Source organism: Bombina bombina, chromosome 1 (genome assembly GCF_027579735.1).
Source record: "Bombina bombina isolate aBomBom1 chromosome 1, aBomBom1.pri, whole genome shotgun sequence".
NCBI lineage: Eukaryota > Metazoa > Chordata > Amphibia > Anura > Bombinatoridae > Bombina > Bombina bombina.
In genome coordinates this window covers 1,435,738,375-1,435,751,083 of record NC_069499.1, presented here as the reverse complement: position 1 = coordinate 1,435,751,083, position 12,709 = coordinate 1,435,738,375, and the positions used below count along the sequence as shown (strand labels likewise).

At 37.8% G+C, this 12,709-nt stretch overlaps 1 protein-coding gene across 3 annotated transcripts in view; it reads right to left on the bottom strand.

Moving 5' to 3' along the window:
- Positions 1 to 9,861, bottom strand: part of LOC128643130 (C-reactive protein) — a 65,174-nt gene extending 55,313 nt beyond the window's left edge. For 2 of the 3 annotated variants that reach the window (XM_053696085.1, XM_053696100.1), the window contains exon 1: positions 9,572 to 9,861. The gene's annotated coding sequence lies outside the window, so the exon portion shown is untranslated. Of the gene's footprint in view, positions 1 to 2,510; positions 2,612 to 9,571 lie in introns of those variants that run through there. The other variant, XM_053696094.1, reaches the window with a different exon arrangement.
- Between the last annotated feature and the right edge of the window lie 2,848 nt (positions 9,862 to 12,709).

Here is a 12,709-nt window from a genome sequence, read left to right as displayed (position 1 = left end):
TTGTCATCCAAGATAGACACTCATTACACTTCACTCAGGTCTGAAATCCGGAACTCTGTGGCAGAACTGCGCAGAGACCTCAATATACAAAATGAAAGATCCGAGACCATAGAGAGAAAACAGGAAGATATGGCTGTAGAACAGGCTAATCTGCTTTCATATGCCCAATCTTTGGCTGAAATTATTAGTGACCTAGAATCCAAGATGGCAGACATCGAAGACAGGTCCAGAAGAAATAATATCAGGATAAGAGGAGTTAAGGAAGATATCAGCCCTTCTGAGCTACCCTAATATCTGTTAGCCCTATTTCAAGTCCTTCTGGGCCCTATTAAAGATACAGAAGCTCTGATCGATAGAGCTCATAGAGCTATTAAACCAAGAACAATGGCTTCAGAATTACCAAGAGATGTTATTGTACGTCTTCATTATTTCACCTTCAAGGAAAAACTGATGAGAGCCTCATTCTCTAATAAATCATTTAATGAAAAATACCCAGGAGTACAACTGTTTCCAGATCTTTCCTCTTTCACCCTGGCGAAAAGGAGATCATTCGCACCTATTACACTGGGCCTGAGGAAGGCTGGGATTAAGTATAGGTGGGGCTTCCCAGTAAGACTTTTCTTTCAACATGAAAACAAGAGTTATGTGATCTCTTCTCTTGAACAGGGCTTGAAGCTTTTAACAACCCTGGGCTTGGGGCAACAGGCAGCGACTCTGGACCCTGTTCCAGCTCTCCAGAGGAACTTAAGGCCATCAGCAACAGACTGGCAACCTTTGCCTAAAAGACCAAACAAACAGCTTGATAGAGCCGCAACATCCACCTCGGGAGACATGAGTACCACTTAAAGTTATGTATAAAGAAACTTTAGAAGTTCCCAATATCGGAATTGGACACTCAATTCCTGCTAATATAAGATGTTGCTACAAGATACTGATGACTTATAACAACAGCACAGTACAACACCAAATCTGGGTAGCAGCTATCAAGAGAAATTATGTTTCCTGGTTCCAATCCTTTAAAGATAAGACAAGTGTGGTAACAGTTTTCAATTAAATGATGGTTGGTTCCAGAGGACTATTGGGACCCAGAACAAATAATGTAAATGTTGCTTATGCCTTGATGTTTCTATTTCACTGATATATGGAAGTTGAGTGAGTAGTAATTTATAAGGAAAGATGCAATATTTATTATATGTATGCATACCATTCCCTCTTATCTTTATTCTTTAGTAATACTGTTATTATGTTGTTCTTTCCCCTACTTGGTAGCAGGGAGACCCGAGTATCATATAAAATTATGACTAGAGATATTGTAGAAACTCCCATCACCAGAGCCAGACACTCAGCTTACTAATATAAGATGTTACTGTTAGATACTGATAGGCTGTGACAGCAAGACAGTGTTGCATTAAGTCTGAGTAACTGCTATTAAGAGACAATATGTTTTTTAGTTCTAACCCTTTAAAGTTAAGATAAGTATAGTAACAGTTTTCAGTTTAATATCGGTTGGTTCCAGAGAATTGCTGGGACCCAGAATGAATCCTATAAAAGGTGGTTATGTTTTAATGCTCCTATTTCAATGTTATATGGAATTCGAGAAAATAGTTAATTACAAAGGAAGAAGCAATGTTTTTTATATGACTGTATATCATTCTCTTTCCCCTTTGTTTTTCAGGAATATTGTTATTTTGTTATTTTCTCTACTGATCAGTCGCAAAGTTTTTCTCCATACAGAATCTCTCCCCCACTCCATACATATCTTTTCATACTTATATTACCCTTCTATTTATCCACATTAGGCCTATTTCAGATGTGCAGTATAGTCACTATTAAAAAACACATCCTAAACACATTGCTTTAATAACAACTGCTTATGTGCGGTACTAAGTTTCATCTTCTACAGATATGACTACAGAGGCACAGGCACACGATTAATAAGCATCGCAAAGGGCCTCCGCCCCCCCTTCGCCCCTTCCCTTCCCTCTTTCCCCCCTTCCATCCTCCCTCTCAAGAAATTTATCGTGGTTGCAATTCAAACCACATTCTAAATTTACTACTTTAATAACAATAGTTGGTAAGAGACATTAAGTTTTATTACAAGTTGAGATAATCAAGGAGACTAAAATACACTATTCTTGAACATAACAAGCGACTTTCACTTCCCTCCTTCCCTTTCCCCTCCCTTTTTCCCTATTAAGAAGTTATTTGCAGATATAAAATTACAAAGGTTGAATCAGGTTAAACTATCTGAGTAGAGCTCACCCCTGAATAGGTGGGCAAATAAGCGGTGTTTATCCGCTACTCATATCATATTGTTATAAGGTGTCCCCATGTTTATATATATAAAGAAGTAGAGGACAGTGTAACTTGTTTTTGGGCCACCCGCAAGCAGAGTCTCCCCCCTTTTTTTTTTTTTTTCTCTTCTCTCCTCTTTTCTGGACTTCCTCTCCCTCTTTTTCCCATTCTCCCTCCCCTACTTATCTATTTCCTTATCTACTAAGCATACTTACATCTTATAATGACTGGTTTAAGATTTTTATCCCACAATGCACAGGGTTTAAATTCTCCAACTAAGAGAAGCCTCCTCCTCAATCAACTTAGACGAAATAGAACCGATGTAGCATTTATCCAAGAAACGCATTGGCTGCAACAGAGGGGTGAGAAGTTTAAATTTCGCAATTTTTCACATATTTATAGGGCCTCCCACCACACTAAATCTAGAGGTGTAGCCATTTTGATTAAGGACTCAGTTAGTTTTGAAGAGATATACAGTGAAACAGATCCACAGGCGAGATATATCTTCCTAGTATGTAAGCTAGATGGCTCACTCTTTACCCTAGTTAATGTTTACGCCCCCAATGTAAAACAGACACGATTTCTTAAAAAAGTATTAGGGAGGGTGACATCTATTAGACAAGGTGAATTATGCGTAGGTGGGGATTTCAACCTCACATGGGACACTGACATAGACAAATTAGTACCTCCTACACTTAAAAAGGATAGGTCTGCACAATCCAAAGCATGTGCATTTCGAGGGGTGATGTTTCATTTCCAGCTATATGACGCTTGGCGTGCACATAATCCATCTGTAAGGGATTATACCTTTTATTCGAATCCTCATGGATCGTTTTCTAGAATAGACACTTTCTTTGTAACGGCTAAACTATTAGATAAATTAGTAGATTCTAAAATTATCCCAATTTCGTGGTCAGATCATAATTCAGTGACCCTTGAGACAGGCCCGATTGTCCCCAGTGAGGGATTCGCATGGAAACTGGCAGATTGGTTAATCAAGTCACCGGCAGACATACGGAATGCTAGTGAGGTATTGATAGAATACCTGAAGTTAAATGATGATGGCCAAACAAGTTCTCAAAATATTTGGGCCACCCTCAAAGCGTACATGAGAGGCCACTACATTAAGGTAGCGGCAAAAGCTAAAAGGGATAGAGGGGGTACATTGGCGGAATTAACATGTAAACTCAGAGATTGTCAGCTTAAAATCTCCGGAACTTATTCTACAGAGCTCAATGAGCAAATACAAACAATTAACCCCTTAACGACCAACGACGTATGGGGTACGTCCTGCAAAAAAATGCAGTTAATGACCAAGGACGTACCCCATACGTCGTTGGTCTTTGAAAGCCCTGGAAGCGATCCTGATCGCTTCCAGCCGCTTTCATGTTATTGCAGTGATGCCTCGATATTGAGGCATCCTGCAATAACAGTTTTGAGCAGTCCGATGCAGAGAGAGCCACTCTGTGGCCCTCTCTGCATCGGCCATTGATCGCAGTATTCGTTGGTGGGTGGGAGCTTACCAAGGGAGGCGGGTGGGCGGCGATCAATGGAGGAGGGGGGCAGGATCGCGTGTGGGGTGCGTGCCAGAATGCGCGCGCGTGCACGGGAGCGCGCGCGCGTGCACGAGGGTGGGTGCACGCGTGTGCGGGTGGGAACCCTACACTATGGAACATGGAGGAGATATAAGTGGGAGAGACTCAGTGGGATATATAAATAAAATTAGTAATCTGGGAGAGGGTTGGGGGTTGGGGGTTGTGGGGGGGCAGCTACACTACAGAAAATAGTTTTTTTTTTTTAAATAAAAATTAACCAAAACGTTTTTATTTTGAAACTGGGTACTGGCAGACAGCTGCCAGTACCCAATATGGCGCTCAATAAGGCAGGGGGGGGGGTTAGAGAGCTGTTTGGGGGGGGGATCAGGGAGGTTGGGGGCTAAGGGGGGATCCTACATAGCAGCATATGTAAATATGCTCAAAAAAATAAAAAAAAAATAAAAGATAGCTTTGATTTTAGTACTGGCAGACTTTCTGCCAGTACTTAAGATGGCGGGGACAATTGTGGGTTTGGGGATGGAAGAGAGCTGTTTGGGAGGGATCAGGGGGTGTGATGTGTCAGGTGGGAGGCTGATCTCTACACTAAAGCTAAAATTAACCCTGCAAACTCCCTACAAGCTACCTAATTAACCCCTTCACTGCTAGCCATAATACTCGTGTGATGCGCAGCGGCATTTAGCGGCCTTCTAATTACCAAAAAGCAACGCCAAAGCCATATATGTCTGCTATTTCTGAACAAAGGGGATCCCAGAGAAGCATTTACAACCATTTGTGCCATAATTGCACAAGCTGTTTGTAAATAATTTCAGTGAGAAACCTAAAATTGTGAAAAAAAATTTTTTTTTTTAATTTGATCGCATTTGGCGGTGAAATGGTGGCATGAAATATACAAAAATTGGCCTAGATCAATACTTGGGGTTGTCTACTACACTACACTAAAGCTAAAATTATCCCTAAAAGTTCCCTACATGCTCCATAATTAACCCCTTCACTGCTGGCCATAATACACGTGTAGTGCGCAGTGGCATTTAGCAGCCTTCTAATTACTAAAAAGCAACACCAAAGCCATATATGTCTGCTATTTCTGAACAAAGGGGATCCCAGAGAAGAATTTACAACCATTTGTGCCATAATTGCAGAAGCTGTTTGTAAATAATGTCAGTGAGAAACCAAAAGTTTGTGAAAAAATTAGTAAAAAAGTGAACAATTTTTTGTATTTAATCGCATTTGGCAGTGAAATGGTGGCATGAAATATACCAAAATGGGCCTAGATGAATACTTTGGGATGTCTACTAAAAAAAAATGTATACATGTCAATGGATATTCAGAGATTCCTGAAAGATATTAGTGTTCTAATGTAACTAGCGCTAATTTTGAAAAATAATGGTTTGGAAATAGCAAAGTGCTACTTGTACTTATTTCCCTATAACTTACAAAAAAAGCAAAGAACATGTAAACATTGGGTATTTCTAAACTCAGGACAAAATTTAGAAACTATTTAGCATGGGTGTTTTTTGGTGGTTGTAGATGTGTAACAGATTTTGGGGGTCAAAGTTAGAAAAAGTGTGTTTTTTTCATTTTTTTCCTCATATTTTATATTTTTTTTTATAGTAAATTATAAGATATGATGAAAATAATGGTATCTTTAGAAAGTCCATTTAATGGCGAGAAAAACGGTATATAATATGTGTGGGTACAGTAAATGAGTAAGAGGAAAATTACAGCTAAACACAAACACTGCAGAAATGTAAAAATAGCCTTGGTCCCAAACGGACAGAAAATGGAAAAGTGCTGTGGTCATTAAGGGGTTAAAAAACAAATTAGACATCTAGAGCTTTTGAGAGTTCAGAGAACTCTAGATAAGTTCAAACAGCGATTTTATTATTGCAATAATAAACCCACTACATTTTTGGCAAATAAATTGCGCAATAGAGCTGCCCAGAAAAGAATTGTGGCTATTAATAGAGGCGACGTCTTGGTAACTTCCCCAAAGGAAATTGGGCTAGCTTTTAGTAAATTTTATAAATCCCTCTACAACATCCAATCGCCACAGAGTGAACAACCCCAAATGAAAGATACAATTAGCTCTTTCTTGAATACCCTTGAGCTTCCCACTTTGTCGGAGGATCATATAAAAGCCTTGAGAGACCACATCACAATCGAAGAGATTAAATTAGCAATTTAACAACTTAAGACAGGAAAAGCTCCAGGCCCGGATGGATACTCAGGGAGCTTTTATAAGACATTTTCCCAACTTATTACCCCTATTTTGTATAAATCTTTTAATGAAATTATGCTACAAGGAACAGTAGCATCAGAGTTTCTAGAAGCAAACATAGTTACGCTGTTAAAACCTGACAAAGACCCGGCAGAATGTGGAAGTTATAGACCCATATCTTTAATAAATGTAGACACCAAGTTATACTCCAAAATTCTAGCTAATCGCTTGGCTAAGGTGATACCAACTCTGATTCATGGGGATCATGTAGGGTTTATACCTGGTAGGGAGGGTCCTGATAATACTAGAAGATTGGCCCATATAATGTCAGAAGCTCAGAGAAGAAAGGTTCCCCTCCTTGCCCTGTCTTTAGACGCAGAAAAGGCGTTTGACAGGGTGAGGTGGGATTATCTATGGGAGGTCTTGGAGAGATTTAGTTTTCCGTCACAATTCATAACAGCAGTAAGGACTTTATATTCTTGCCCTACAGCAACAGTCAGGGGCGTAGGGTTCCAATCAGAAACATTTACAGTGTCTAATGGAACAAGACAAGGGTGCCCTTTGTCTCCCTTATTATTTGCGCTTGCGATAGAGCCACTTGCCCAAGCTATTAGAAGCGATACTAAAATAGAAGGTATCACATTTAGAGATTCCTCCCATAAAATTGCACTTTTTGCAGATGATGTCACCCTTTTGATGACCTCCCCCCAAACCTCGCTGCCAGCCCTTCTAGATGTTATTCGGAGATTTGGGGAACTTAGTTTTTATAAATTGAATGTATCTAAAACGGAAGCCTTACCGATAGGGATCCCAGATGTAGGAGTACATCTAAGCCCTGATATGGCCACTATGATAGACAGGAATTTTACAAATAGAATGCAGGAGTTTAAAAAGATATTGGAGTCATGGGAATACTCAGAAATCTCATGGACAGGCAGGATTGCCTCCGTCAAAATGTCATTCCTCCCAAAAATCACGTACCTCTTTCGTTGTATCCCTATTCAAATACCAAGATCAATAATTAATAGGTTACAAAGTATGATTTCCGTATATATATGGAGGGGACAGAAGCCAAGAATATCCAGTGGAAGTTTACAAAAAACCATTAGACAAGGGGGTCTTTCGGTACCGAGTATACTAGCGTATCACGACGCGGCTAGGCTGTCTCATATCATGGGATGGAGTACTGCAGACTCCAGTCTCAGATGGCAGGAAGTTGAGAATGACATGTTACCGCTGTCTATGAAACTTACAGATTTAATTTGGATTCCCGCACACTGTAGGGATAAACTAGGAATAACTCAGCCAATTATACTTGATGCCCTTAGATTTTGGGATAAAAACAGACACAGAGGACACCTGGCTCCACACCCCTCACCTGTACACCCTGTCGTTAGTGTGGCATGGTGTTTACAGGAATTACATATGAACATATGGTTAAAACATAGAGATATGTTGGTAGCTGACATACGCGACGGAATTGACACCTTAACATTAGACTCCTTTATGACAAAATATCATATTCCCGGAAAATACAGTTTTGAGACAATAAGGCTATTTAGTTTCTTGAGGAGTTGGGGTCTACTGAGTAGTGAGTGGAGGGAAAAAACCAAATGGGAAATGTGTTGGACATCACAACATAAACCTAGGGGTATGATGTCTTTCCTTTACTCATTATTAATTGAAGATCAGACATTAACTAAAACCTCAGCTCAAGTGACCTGGGAGAAAGATTTACAAGAGACTTTTGACTTGAGAAATTGGTACAAGGCAATGATGTTTGCTAAGTGTATACAAAGAAAGCGGGTCTCAAGCGAAATTTGAAATCCAATGCACCTTTATTGTGAGCAAAATAGAAAGTAAAATAATAGAACATAAAAACTACATGTAGACTAAGTGGTCAGACACGTTTCGGCTCACGCCTTCATCTGTGACCACCAATGATGTTTGCTAGACAATATTTACATTGCTCAACACTATGGGAAATCCATTATAAAATAGTTTGGAGATGGCATTTAGTACCTGCGCGTTTGCACCGATTCTATCCCTCTTCCTCCCCAGCTTGTTGGAGAAATTGTGGTCAGAGAGGCACTTGGATGCATGTGTGGTGGGAGTGCCCACAGATCAGACCCTTCTGGTGTACCTGTATGAAAGTACTAGGAGACCTACACTATAATATCTCTTTTTCTCCTTCAATTAGTTTGCTACATTTAAATTTCCCAAGAATGCCTTTACCGAAAAGGATCTTTCTAATCTACTTCCTTACAGCCACTAAACTAATTATTGCAAGAAAATGGAAACAGGTTTCACCTCCTTCCATTCAAAATGTTGTGGATCAGCTTTCACATATGAAACATATGGAACAATATGTATATAGCTTAATGGGGAAGATAGACTTACATGTTAGAATATGGGAGGGATGGTCAGAACTACACTGAGAATAATCATTAATTAGAAGATTGAGAACAACAGAGTGTAGAAACTGAAATAACACCCTCACTAGTAAAAGAAACCCGCCTATGTAACCAAGCCTTCACACCTATCCCCCCACTCACTCTCATACCGATTTTATTCTACCTCTCATGTCCTCCCCCCCTCCCCTTTTTTTTTTTTTTTTTTTTTTTTCTCCTCTCTCCCTCTGCTTGCAGGAAAGGGCAGATTACTTCATTTTTTGCTATGCCCTTGTACATTATATTTCAAATGGGAATTGCCTGTACTGGCTTCCTTAATTTTGCAAAGATTTAGATAATGAATACACTTTTATTACATACAAAGTATCACTCTATAAGAGGTATATGTTTTCATGGTTATTTAATTAACATAAACATTTATTTTGTCTCAACATAAGAAACAAAATGTAAAAGAGGTGAATATGACTTATGATTCAAATACTCTGTATCTACATAAAGTGTCTTAGACTCCCCCTCTATATGGTAAATGAGGGTGAGGTAGTATTCGAGAGGTCAGTTTTATTTTGTATAGATAAATGATATGTCATGAATGAATACATACTATAATTCCACGAAATGTATATTGTATTTATTAATTGTATGTTCTTGAAACACCTCAATAAAAAAATCTTGATTAAAAAAAAAATAAAAAAAATAATTTGGGTTTAGTATATCATTAAAAAGATGCTGATATTAATACATATGTGAAAGTGTCTCATTATATAGTTTGTCTGCCATATTACTTGATATGTACAAGCGTGTACAAACATTAAAAAAATCTAGGTAGGGTTTGCAGCACAGCATTTAATGTGATTGTAAATGTAAGACTAAGAATGTTGCAATTAAAATATATATTAGTGTACAAGCAAAACAACAATTATTAAAAAAAATATATATATATTTGTAACCAAGCTTTTACTGATTAATTAAAATGTGTTTAGACTGGTAGCTTCTTTTTAAAAAAAGTATCTTTAGTATTAATATTCATCCTATAAAGCTGAAATAACATAACAGTTTACGAGTAAACATATAATTTCATTACACATCCTTACCTTACTATTTTCTCTGCAGAACGATTCTTCTTCTCTGTAGTTCTGCCTTATATCTCCCCTTCTTGAGTTTGTATGCAAAACATTATTTGTTTAGTGGGATTGGTCAGGAAGTATAATTCACCAAAACCTACAATACAACTAGGACGAGTTTGTCAAATAAATTATTCTACATTATTCACAGTCTTGGCAGGTAAAAAGTATTTGTTTTTTTATGATAATTAATAATTAATTGTTTCCTTGCAGTTGTAGCTAGGAATGAGTGAAAGCTGTTAATGGATGAGGTTAAGAAATTCTGCATCCCCGTACACAATCACTTTTAACTCACATGGTCCTAGTCACCTGACACATGATTTTCTGCTTTTTATCCTGACCATGTGACACAGGGAATGATTTCTATGTAAAGTAAAAACCAACAGGGTCAGAACGAAGCATATTTCCCTACTTCAGTCAGTGGGGTTGCTGGATGTGCTGCAGCTCTTTAAAGGGGCATTATAGTACAACATTGTTTATAGTGTAATTTTAGCACTACAGACATTGGAACTGTATGTCCTTAACCCCCGCAAACAGGGTAAACACATAGTTTAATTACCTCTCTAGAGCCCCAAAGGTTAAACACAAGAAATAATAGATTCAGCTTAGGAAACAGAAGGAGAGCTATCACTATTTAGATAGCAAACTGTACAACATTTAAATAAATTATTTAAAAACATTTTAATTTTGTTAGCAAAGTAGTATTGTTTTGTAGTCCATTAGCATACCCCTTAAAATGATCTCTGGTCTAGCTCATTTTATCTTTGCTGTGACCACCTAGAAATGAACAAGCTGAAGCTTATGCAGAAGAGAAGACTGCACAATCAGTGAAAATGAGGATAAACAAAATTCTTTAAATATATCAGTGAAAAGAATAAAACTACAGAGGGTTAGTAAGAGTCAAAACACTTTATTGAAGATTGGTGGTAAAAGATAACTATTTGCAGGCTGTCTCAGTGAATACTTCGGTCTTCACAAATGGACGCTACTAAAATGGAAACTGACTTAATACTCATGTTTTTACATAGCATGAGGATTTATTGGCATTTAAAAAAATAAATAATCCATGCACGCAGCATCATTAAAGGGACACTCATTAAAAATTAAACTTTCATTATTCAGATAGAGAATGCTATTTTTTTTTTAATTTTTTTTTTTTTTTTTTAAATTTTTTTTTTTTTTTTCCAACAGTATATACATTTGAAAATAAAGAAATTAAACATTTCCAGTTCACCTCGCAGGGTAACATACTAAAAAAGAAAATAGAAAAAACAAATGAGGAGTAAAATAAGACTCTTTCTTGTTCGTAGCGGGTTGACTTACTTATATATTAAAGCAGTACTAAACAACCTGACCCTTAAATTCTAACTCCCCTAAGCCAATTCTTTCTTGGTTGGGATAAAAACTGAGGAAAAATGAAGTCATGAAATTCCTTACGTATTTACATCCTATCCTCCTTGATCGAACCTTTACTGTTGGCTTAAAAAAAAAAAAGAAAAAAAAATTAAATGACCTGGGAGCCATAACACAAACTCATATATCCAGATAAACACACACACACACACAAAATTATAAAAATTAATTGTCCATCTCTCTCCCACTCCTCACCCCCTACCATACTCCCAACAGAACTAATTCTGAGTTTTGAAAAGGGAAAATCAGATAGTCAATTTCATTAACGGAAAGTGATTTAATATAAGCTGCCCATTAATTAAAGAAATTCTTTATATCCTCTTCATTATCTATATCTGTGTCCTTTTGTTCTAAGACACATTGTTTTTTTAAGCAGTTCTGAATTTCAGAAATACTAGGTACAGAACGCATTTTCCATTTTTTACTTATCAGATACCTAGTGGCTAAGATAGAAGTGGAGATCAGCTTATCCTGCGGATGAAACTTGTTTAAATTGTCCAGGCAAAGTATTATCTGATATAAGGAAAAGGTCACTGAGGGTATTTTCAACACGTTGTTAAGCCAATATTCTAGTTTACACCATACTTTTCTAATTTTTGGACACCTCCAGAACATGTGTTCAAGATCAGCTGCTGGAAATGAACATTTTGGACATCTATCAAATTCCAGATTGTGCAACCTGTGACCCTTCTCCGGGGTGAAGTATGCTCCATGTAATAGTTTGATGTGTGCTTCCCGCCATGTAGCAGATAGAGTTGTCTTTGCTACTTTGCTTATGGAGTGCTGTATAATTTTTGAGTCCACTAAATTCTGATCTAAGATTACCGTCCATTTTAGAGCAAGCTTTGCCAATATTGGAGTTCCCCTATTGATAGCCAGATGGTAACATATAGATATGGACATCTGACCGGCTCTAATAAGCGTAAGCCATTTTTCTAAATGGCCTAGTGTCCAAGACCATCCTACTTCTCTAATTATTTCAGAGAAAAAATGTCTTAGCTGTAGGTAAGCGAAGAAATCCTTGTTAGACAAATTGAATGCCAATTTCAACTCTTGAAAGGTTTTGATCTGTTTACTATCTCCATCGATCAGGATGGATATTTTGTTTAGACCGTTCTTATGCCAATGGGAAAAGACCTCGGAGTGCAACCCGGGTTGGAATCTTGGATTACCTATCAGGGGTAAATAGTTAGATATCCTAGGGTTAACTGAAAGAAGTTTTGATATCTTCCACCACACCTTAATTGGATTAGTAATCGTTTTAAATCCCTTTATCTCTGATGGTAACTCTTTAGGTGAAGAGTGGAGAAGGGCTAAAGGAAGGTATGGGTCGCATATACTTGATTCAAGGCAGTTATTTAGGACATAGTCCTTGGATAGGATCCAACCTGTTACTATCCGAGCCAAGAAACTAAGATTGTAAGCTCTAATATCTGGGAGTGCCAAACCTCCATATTCACATGGGAGAGAGAGTTTAGTATGTGAAATCCGTGCTCATTTCCCCTGCCAAAGAAATTGACCTATTATGCTGTTCAACAACCGTACATCTTTTTCATAGAGACTTACCGGGACATTCTGGAGTACGTATAGCAATTTCGGGAGAAGAACCATTTTCCATATTGCGATTCGCCCTGAAAGTGACAATGGTAAACTTTGCCACATTCTACGTTTCTCTCTAATTTGTTTTATAATTGG